This window comes from Diprion similis, chromosome 1 (genome assembly GCF_021155765.1).
Source record: "Diprion similis isolate iyDipSimi1 chromosome 1, iyDipSimi1.1, whole genome shotgun sequence".
Taxonomy (NCBI): domain Eukaryota; kingdom Metazoa; phylum Arthropoda; class Insecta; order Hymenoptera; family Diprionidae; genus Diprion; species Diprion similis.
The window spans coordinates 5,777,992-5,786,166 of NC_060105.1; positions in this window are offsets into that span (position 1 = coordinate 5,777,992).

Here is an 8,175-nt window from a genome sequence, read left to right on the forward strand (position 1 = left end):
AACTTATAAATTGCCTGTCTATGATATCTGTCTGTCTATTCTGTCTGACTGTTCTTTCTGTCTGTCTGTCTGTCTATCTGTCAGTGCAATAGAGTTGTGTAATTAAATTTCATATAATAATTCGGGATGTAGAGAAATGGTTGGCCGATGAGAGGTAGAGGTAGAGGTGGCAGAGAGGTAAAATAGAGATAAAGATAATGGAAGCGGGAAACGGAAAGTGAATGATAATGGCGGTGAAATAATCTGTAACTTAAACCGTATTTCGGTATTACGAATATACGATACACCGTGTGTCCGACAAACAATGCGGAAAAGGTAAACGCCGGGCCCCCCCAGCAAGAATCTCAATATAAAAGGGAAAATTGAATCTGAAGAATATCGAAGTATTATACTTATATATAGAGAGAGAGAGAGAGAGAGAGAGGCGAGAAAAGTTTTATGAGTTGGAAAGAATAAGAGAAAGATGGAAAAGAATATGCATAACGAAACTTATCTTATATATATATATATATATATATATATATATATATATACATATATATTCTACGTAAACATAAATTGTTATATACTGATTCTATCTATAATATTATCTAATTAATTTTCGTCGCGTAATTTCGATATAATAGCATCATTATATAGTATATAAATAAGGTCTGCTTAGTTAGAGTAACAAATTTCTAGCGTTCGGCGTATGACGTGTGTATCTGTCACTTTTTTCAAATTTCTCATTACAGGTACATATTATATAATATAATACATATACGTATACACGCGGTACGGTTATTGTTATACAATATTATGATGATCACACGCGGGAAAAGAGATAAAGAAAGGGAGAAGAATATCGACGATAGGATATCGATTTTAAAAGATAAACGATTAAATATTTCAAATTTATAACGATATTATGATATACGTTGTAGGAAACGATTATGGGTGTGGAATATTGTTGGGAAGGGTGTGAAGTTGAATTACATTGAATTGTATTTAAATTAGGTTCATTGAAGGGAAACATTTTGGTCCCAATTATATGCGCGAATTAATTAGCCGTACAATCGACCGATGTGCCCTAAGATGATCGTCGTTTTTCAATATGAAAATCGACACACAAATTCCGGAGACTAGAAGGATCGAGTTAAACATCGCGAGTGGAAATTTGAAATTGCAAGTGAAACGAAAAGCAAAAGAAGAAGGCAGGGGGGGGGGGGAGGATGGCGAGAGAGAAAAAACGAAAGCCTTTACGCGCTAAAAAGGACGATTAAATTTTTAACTACGTAAATAAATTGTCATGCATCATGCGCGGGGAGTGAAAGAGTAAAAATTTCTTTAATTCTTCATCAATTTGTACAAACAATTACACGCATCTCATGATCGATGAATTTGTGTATTTCGTTTGTATAGTTAATTTACTCACGTACACAAAAGTGAATAGATAATTAGAATATATATAGAACCGAGTAAATAGTTTGATGGCGGAAAATTTGTATTTGGCATCTTATTCAATTTGTTTATTGTTATTTACTTGTCTATTAATTTTTTACTCCAATCGTATGGATCAAGGCAGTTATAGGTGATAGGTTTCGAAGAGATGGAGAAATCACAGGGTCTTATGATAGAAGACGCAGGAAGGAAGAATAAAAATAAAAAGAATTTAAATTTTAAGAAATAAATAAATCGTTGATTAAACTTTTTTCATCCCCAATCTCTTTTTCAAACTTAACTTACATCATACAAATTAAGACGCTGATCTGCGAATTGGGCGTATTGAATAGAAAAATTGCGAAAACAGAGAAAGAATAAAGAAAAAAAAAACCAAAAAAAAAAAATTAAAAAAAAATCAAGAAAAAAAAAATTCGATGTAAAGTTTGAAAACTGTTATGCTAGGTATTTGCAATTTTTTACGTTATTACTTGATGTGATCGTCATTTCTATTATACCTATCGTTTAACAAATAGCCAGCAGATGTGTAATTAGGGGCCCGGTGTAAGCGGAATTAAAGTATAAAACGAAAGAAAAAGCACTATAAACGGATATACGCATGGCACAGCGAATCGATGAAGTGCAGTAAACTTAAAGGAATGAATATTAATCATGATGGTAATAATAATAATAATAATAATAATAATAATAAACAAATGAATGAATAAATAAATAAATAAATAAATAATAACAACAATAACACCAGAAAAACCAGCAAAAGAAAAAAATTCTACCCGAAAAATTTTACAATGCTGTACATGATACCATTTTAATCTTGTTCTATTTGAAAGTCGCGCGAGAATTACACAGCGTTATACATTATACCTAATACTTATAGTAAAAACTAGAAAGAAAAGAAAAAAAAAAGAAAAAGAAAAAAAAAAAGAAGAAACTGCATAGTTAATAATAAAACGTGAAGTAAAAACGAAAGAAAAAAAAACGTCTTTTAAAAACTTGCTTAGTTGTTTGAATAAAATTATAAAAAACAAAAATTAATAACAATTAATTACGCTAGTTTTATTGGTGTTGTTGTTACTATTATTATTATTATTATATAGCTAATTATCACATATATATACATTTATATACATATATACGTATTAGGGTGATTCAAAATAAAAAAATTAATTTTTTTTTCATGCGGAAACAGGCTTTAAAATTTCATTTTGGTATAAAACCTGTAAAAATTTGAGCTCTTAATATTAATATTAAGATGCTCCGCATCGTACTTTTCTATTTTCCATTAGAATAACACGGGAAAAATGGTTTTTGCTTCATCTGATTTGTGTAACTAGCCACTGACGCGTTGTACAATTTTTATAGGCTTACTTTGACACCTAAATGAAACTTTTAAGCCTGTATCCGCGAAAAAAAAATTCAATTTTTTTATTTTGAATCACCCTAATACGTATATGTATATCGCGATACTATTCTCCGCTATATATTTCTGACGACGATGATGGTTCGCGATGGTCATTTATCTAATAAATATATTAAATTAGCAAACTCTTGCACAAGTCGCATTCGAATCATACAAATTCGACCCTTAAGAATCCTACGTAAATATAAATATAATAACGAAATCACGAAAAATAAGAAGTGATTGAAGTAAGAGAAAAGAATCGAGGATAGGAAAATCAAGAACGGAAATCTTTCGATGCGATAATAATTTCAATAAATATTACCGCAGAGGGTTCATTTGAAACATATGATTTCTTTGCGTATGATAAATATTGTAATCTTTTGTGAAAATTTTTTTCGCCCCATCTTTTAATATTATAATATATCTATAATCGACATAACGATAATATCTTCATTTGCGACAGTCATTTTTTTACGAACAAGGTAACTAAAGACAAATACCTATATCGGTTAGAAAGTAATGGCGTAAAACATGTTTAAAAAAAAAAAAATATGTAAAGAAATGATTGAAATAAATATGGCGATGGAAAAATGTTTGAATCATTGTGAATATATATATATGTGTGTATATATATATACATTATGCATATATATATATATATATATTTTAGTCTGAAATATACGATCCACACTCCACGCTCTCTGCCGCATCTCTCTTTGCATAATTAATAATAAAAAAAAATAATATTAACGTTAATAATAATAACTATAATACCAAGAACAAGAAAAAAAGAAAGAAAGAAATATAAAAAAAAAAAAAAAAAAAAAACAACAACAACAATATACATAGAATATATATGATGAAAAAAGTGCATTGCATTAATTAATTGTATTAGGTGATTATTATAATTGCGATTAAATTAATATATCGAATTTACTTAATCAAAATGAGCCCTTTCTACAAGTTCGTAAATCCCCCGTACGAGATTGATCTGCATACACATGTATGTGCACGAGAATATATATATATATAATACATTTGTATGATTACTACAAGTATTATACGAAGTATACATTACATATAAATTGAAAGTCTCCAATCTCCCACTTTAAAGATGGAATTTGGAAAAAAAGTAAAGGAAAAAAAACACAAGTAAAGAAATTAAATAGAAGCACACTTTTACCATCGTAATAATAATAATAATAATAATAATAATAATTAATAATAATTAATAATAATAACAATAATAATAATAATATAACGACAACAACCAAACGTATGAATTACTACATGCGTGCATACATACATACACACATATATAATATAAATAAATAGATTAAATTGACAAATAGTTATTTCTACTACTGTAATTCATCGCTTCTACGTGTGATTGTTGTATAAAATAATTAATAATGATTGATTGGTTGATTATCATCATTTTTATGAATACTATCTATAATGTACTATACACATATACACATATACATATATATATATATATATATATATATATATATATATATATATATATATGTATGATATATACATATATATAGTTATTATTGTAATAATCATTATCGCGTAATATTAGGGATTATTATACGTTATTTATTACATAATTATATATCACCACTATATAATATTATATATATATATATATAGTATAGTATATATTTCTTTGCTCTTTTTTCCATCCTTATGACTGTAATAATATTCTACTATCTTATTATAACGCCATCGCAAAACAATTGACGACGTAGATGTAGAGAATATTTAATTATGATTTTTATTTTACTTGTACTGTATATTCATAACTATAATTATAATTATAATTATAATTGCATACCCACAAATCTCTTAATGAATCCTAAAGCAATCGAAGCAAGCTGTTTATTACGTTATATTATACACATTTAAGTATTACCGATTGACTTGTAATATTAATATAAATTAAACTGTAATAGTTGTTTCTCATCCGGTATATTATAAATATATAGAAGATTTGTATACAAGAGTATATAATATAATAACATCTCGCTCATTGTCAGCTGAATCAGGATTCCTTGAGAATTTCTTTATACGCATAGATGCAACATTGTACGATATATACCTTGATGCGAGATGAACGAGTGAAGTCCGCGATCCAGGGGAATAACGATGATTTAAAAATTCAAATTTCGGTTTGAAAAAGGAAAAAGGAAAAGAAATCGTAAAATGCACTTGCAATCGTAAAATCGAAATGAAAGAACCGTAGAAAAACGGAGATAATCTATGTATTATACGAAGATATTTACGGCGTGAAATTCGCTATCTAGTCAAAAATAGGAGGAAGAAAGTAATAAAAACCATCACTCGTTATACTCGCATTGAAAGCGTGAAACGTGTGATTATTATTATTATTATTATTGAACAATACGTTCAAAAATTATTTCTTACCTTATCGTTACATCGTTATTAACAATCGAACGATTATACTCAAGGAGATCTTCTTCGGCTGGATAGATAAAGGGAGAAGAGAGAGAGAGAGAGAGAGAGAGAGAGAGAGAGAGAGAGAGAGAGAGAGAGGAAGAAAAAAAGAGAGGCACTGATTTGCTGCTACCGGCGAGCGCTCTAAAATTCAGCCTCGTACGTTTAGCAACGTTCGATGGTAAATTGATAGATGATATAAAAAAAATTTAAACAAAAGAAACGAACTACCACCAAACGTTGCTATATATATATATATAATAGAAAGAGTAAAAAAAAACAATTGCATATTACAATAATCATAAAGCAGCTGTCCTATAGAATTCAATGATGGTGGATCGATAATAATATTATAACAACTATTCAGTTGAAATATATTCCTGACGCGATAATATATATATTATATTATATTATATTATATTATACATACACCAATCGCCCCATTACTCATTGTTTGGCCTAATTACAATTCACGTTTGTCTATTCAATATGTTATATATTTATAATAAACATTATACTATATATGCATATACATATATATTATATATATGATCTATTAATTTATATCGCGTATATGTGTATATAGTATAAATATTCACTATCTTAATCACGATAATACTATGCATATACAGATACTATGTTAATCATCCCTCTACCAAACGAAACTTGCCCTACCCGCCCTACAAGCAATTTGTTGCAATGTTGATGAAAAATGAAAACGAAAGAAGAGGAAAAAAAAACAAAGAAACAAATAATAATAGTAATAATAATTAAATAATAATAATAATAATAATAATAATAATAATATATGAATCAAAGTTTTCCTCCTACAAAGAAAAATCGCAGCTATCGGAAAATTTATAGAAAACACAATATGTATTGCCTGATAATTGTTTTTATTATTAATATGTCGCGTAATAGGTATAAATTATCGACGATCGTCTTCGAATAATTAGTTTCACCATATTATATACAATGTATGACGTTAAATTAAACGTTGAAAATCAATGATTCCTAGTATAAATTACTCAAGATTTTTTACTCCCCGTATATTAATTAAAGCTATGAGTAAAGACGTATAATACTATACTACACTGGTCACGTAACATAACGACATTATCTTGTTGTTGCAATATTTATAACAGAGAAATCACCTCGTTTCTTCGTTAAAACCGAAACTCGAAAATTTGGTTTTGTATTCATTTTTTATTTTTGTTTTTTTTTTCGACGCTGCAGATCTTCACCGTGTGTAATTTATCGTCTATGCTATACGTAACTTTAGTCAGATAATATATTAAGACGCGATTGCTGTTGTTATGAAAGTACTCTCTGGAAGGGCTGTTACTATAATTTTTTTTTTTTTTTTTTTTCTTTTATTAATAGTTTATTATACATGTAATATATATATATGCTTGAATTTTGGAATCTGTATTGAAAAAATGAAGAAAAAAATCAGAAGTAATTGCACAGTGAAAAAAAAAACAAACAAACAAACCAACCAACAAAAAGAAAAAAAAAACAACGCTTTCGAACACAGAAGATGTTGTCGACGTTATACGATTGTGAAATTTGTTGTTAATTTTCACTACTTTTTCTTGCCTCCAAAGAAGTCAATTCATTCTTGTTTATTCTTGAATTGCGAATATTTATTCCATCATTATTATTTCTATCATTATACGCGTCTCGTTGTATATATAAATCGTAATATAATATATGAATCGGCATTTAAGGTGTCCGGATGAGTTTCATCAACTATGCACAGGTGTATACATAGTATAACACATTTAACAATCATATCGCGTGAATCGAGCACTCCTGCAGGTATCGTTTAATTAGGAATCCACGTCAATTACTAACCATGTGAAATGCATCGAAGAAGAATTAAAGTTTGGTTTATGTAACTTAGCCACTGTACACGACTGCAGAGAATACCGATTGCATTAATCGTAAGATATTATCTTGGTGTATATTACATACAGAGTTTCGAGTATTGATTTAAAGATACGACAAATCTGACTATTTATTTTTCACTATTCGCATTGATCTATTACACACATAGACAGGTAAACTCGTAAGTTTTTCTATATATTTGATTTCCCCTCTTCCCCCATTCTGTATGTAAAATTTTTCTCAATCAGCCATCCTCCAGATTAGAGAACAACGCTTCGATTGCAGTGGAGTTTCATTTTACGTCCGGATGACTTTATAACCCGGCGTTTATCACATATGTATATGTATAATATCGATATACGAACGGTGCGAATATTTACTAGAGATGTACGATATGTATAAATACATGTGATACGTGCGTACGATTAACTCTTCGTTAAATATCGATAAAACGAATCTGTGTAACAATATGTTTACAACATTATTTGAGAATAGTAGCTGTATGTTCACGCTGCGAGATGATATTGCCAACTAAATTGTTATTGGTATTCAACGTAACATTATCATTATCATTATTATTGTTGTTGTTGTTATTATTATTATTATTATTGTTGCTGTTGTTATTATTATGAAACGAAAGGAAAAAAACAACATAATTATAACGATTTGTTACTATTTTGTTTCAATGTTCGAAAAGGAACGAAAACAAAACATACGAAAAAAAGGAAGACAGAAAACAACAATATTTATAGATATACAAATCTGTATAAAATATAGCTCTCATGCAGTTTCACTTGTAGTATACATTACAGCTATTTTTGTGTCTCTCGAAATGGATCTTTCTGACTTATTTATTCATAAGTAATCCGCACCCGGTGGTTTTATTTTAATTTTTTCATTTCTTTCTTACCCTCAATCTCTTTATTCATGCTTCTCGAGCGGCTACTTATTTATGCAAGAAAAAAAAGAAGAAAAGA